The sequence below is a fragment of the Nematolebias whitei genome, chromosome 8, assembly GCF_014905685.2.
Source record: "Nematolebias whitei isolate Nwh7 chromosome 8, NemWhi1, whole genome shotgun sequence".
In the NCBI taxonomy this organism is placed as follows: domain Eukaryota; kingdom Metazoa; phylum Chordata; class Actinopteri; order Cyprinodontiformes; family Rivulidae; genus Nematolebias; species Nematolebias whitei.
The window spans coordinates 3,859,393-3,862,470 of NC_056505.1; positions in this window are offsets into that span (position 1 = coordinate 3,859,393).

Genomic DNA, 3,078 nt, shown 5'->3' on the forward strand with positions numbered 1-3,078 from the left:
CCAGACACAACGCCGCGCCCGAGCCCCGAGCCTCAGACGTAACCCAACCGGGAGCCCCGCCCCCCCCCCCAGAACTAGAAACCGATGGTTCTGCTCTCTGGTTCTGGATGTGTTGGATGTATTTTATTTTTGTTGAACCCGGAGTCAGAGTGGAGTATTTCCTGCATCTGTTCAGAGTTAAACTTTAATAATTCCTCCTCACACTCCTCTTTTTTTTTTTCCCAAACAAAATGTCGAGCAGCATGAATGTAAAATAAAACCAATCAAGAGCTGAACGTGAACAGAACCGTCCCGACCCGGTCCGACCCGAGGTTATTGAGGCTTCTGTTGAAGTCGTTGCCAACGTTTTGTGCCTCAAACACAGATTAGTTCTTGTGGTGTTTCCTCGAACAAAAGTGGCTGATCCAGGAGGCCCGTCGGGTCGTAAACCACCAACAGAACCAGTTTCTCTGCAGGTCCAAATGTTGTATTTTGTTTGTTTTTAGATGTGAGTGATTTTCTGTTCCGAGCGCCACATTGCACACGTTGTTTTGTCTTTATTTATGTTCTTTCAGCATGTTCTGATGACTTCTGACACTTTACAGTGGAAAACTTTTATAATAAATCTTTACTTCTTACTCTCGTCTCTTCTGTGAAGCTGCTGGGGGGGTTCTGTTGGAAAAACGTGGAGGACGCTGTCCCGTCAAGGAGCGACGAGGGGGATCGGAAGTACCCTCCAGCTGTGTGTCCGTCAGTCTGTGCATGTTGTGAGCGCGATAACTTTAAAAATAAGTGAGGGGCAGATTTCCATTTCAGTGTGCGGGCGGGTGTAAAAAAGGTTCCCTTCAAAAACTGGGTTGCCACGTCAAAATCCAAGATGGCCGCTGCCACATGTACACATAAACCGGCCACCCCAGTCATTTGAGGAAACTGATCTCTAGTTTTTATATTTATTAAAACTATAGTTTCCTCAAATGATTGAGGTGGCCAAATATTAATCTATGGGGGCTAAGGCCCCCATTGGCCACCCCTTGGCTCCTCCATTGCACCTGATGGAGGACAAAATTGCTCCCTTCACTCACAAAGATCCATCACTGCGTCGCCTCAGGCAGAAAAAAGAAGCTACCGTATTTTTCAGACTTTAAGGCGCATTTCAAATCTTTTGATGTTCTCAAAAATCAACATTCTGGTTGTGCTGCTGACCTCAAACCGATTTTATATGGTTATTGTGAATGAGATTAATAAAGTTTGACTTGTCTGACTGTTTTGTTTCGCTTAGTGCGCCTTATAGTCCGAAAAATACGGTACTTCTCCCCACTTGAATATCTTGCACCAAAAACATTTAGGTTTAATGTAATGTTTCTCATAGTTCGATTATGGGGGATAATTGTCACACTGTTAACTCCTGTAATTACACATCAGTCACAAAAAACTCAAGAAAATGTCTGATAATAATGTTGTTACTGCTCTCAGGGATTCAGCCCAACCCTGGACCCCCCACTAATTACAGCACACCAAATGACTTTAAAAACGCCTCAGGGCTTCATTTTCTGCATGTAAACGCTCGTAGCCTTCTGAAAAAACTTGATGCTTTGAAAATCCTGGTCAGTTCTTCTGGGGCTGATGTTATCTTTATTTCTGAATCCTGGCTCAACAAATCTGTACTGAATAATGACGTGGCAATCGATGGATTCAACATCTACCACTGTGATCTTCAAAAAAAAAGGGGGGGGGGGGGGGAGTCATTATTTACATTAGAGATTCTCTGGTTTCTAGTCTTGTGACTTCCAAAACAATTCCAAACCAGTTTGAAGCCTTATCTGTAAATGTCACCTTGAATGGAGGCCAGGTTTTAACTGTAGTAGGTTGTTACCGCCCCCCCTCTGCATCACCTGAGGCATTAACTGCCATGAAGGAATTTCTTGGTAATTTAAAATTCAAAGAGATCTTTTTGGCTGGAGATCTCAACATTGATTGGTGTAAGTCGACCCCCCCTCTGTGACAAATTCAAGGAATGTTGCTTGTCTTTTAATTTATCCCAACTGATCGACTCCCCCACCAGATTAAATAAAAGCCATCCTGAAAATTCCTCCATCTTAGACCTGTTTCTAACTAATATGCCTCACAAATTCCCTGGTACAGGTGTATTCACTGATCTTTTGAGTGATCATTGTGTGACAGCGGCTTTAAGAAATAGTAAACTTCCACTTTCTAAGCCCAGATTAATTCAAAAAAAGGGATCTGAAACGTTTTTGTGAACAGTCATTCCTCTGGGATCTGTCTCACTTTGACTGGCATCGTATTCTGTTAACTGATGACGTGAACTCTGCTTGGAACTATTTCCATAATAATTTCATTTATTTCCTGAACTTACATGCTCCTTTTCGTCAGTTCAGAATAAAGGGACGAGACAGCCCCTGGTTTACTCCAGAGCTAGCTGACCTCCTGCACAGGAGAGATCATCTTTGGGCTGCAGCGAGAAAATCTGACTCAGACACTGATTGGTTGAGTTTTCAACAGATGAGGAATAAATGTACAACTTCTGTCAAAGCAGCAAAACGCAACTATTTCTTATCTCAGACCTCCAAAAATCTAAATGACCCTAACAGATTCTGGAAAACCATCAAATCTCTCTCAGGCACCCCCCAATCATCTGACCTCCCATCACAACTTCTCATTAACTCTGTTCCTGTGTCAAATAAGCACGAGATCCTGAACTGTTTCAACAAACATTTTGTTGCTTCTGGTTCTTTATTTGACACAGTTACTAATGGAAAATCAGCCACTTCCCCTAATAATCAAACTTCTACAAATCAAATCCGTCCTACAAGTCAATCCTCAGTTAATCACAGCTTCTCTTTTTCTCCATTCTCAGTCAGTGAGGTCAATAAACTGTTAAAAGATCTTGATTCTAAAAAATCTGCAGGTCCAGATGAACTTCCACCTTATTTCTTAAGGCTGGCTGCTCATATCATCTCAGTCCCTGTGACCCACATCTTCAATCTCTCCATAAGACAAAACTCCATCCCAGACACTTGGAAAACAGCCTTTGTTCTTCCTTTGCTGAAGGGAGGTGACCCCACCTCACTGAACAACTAT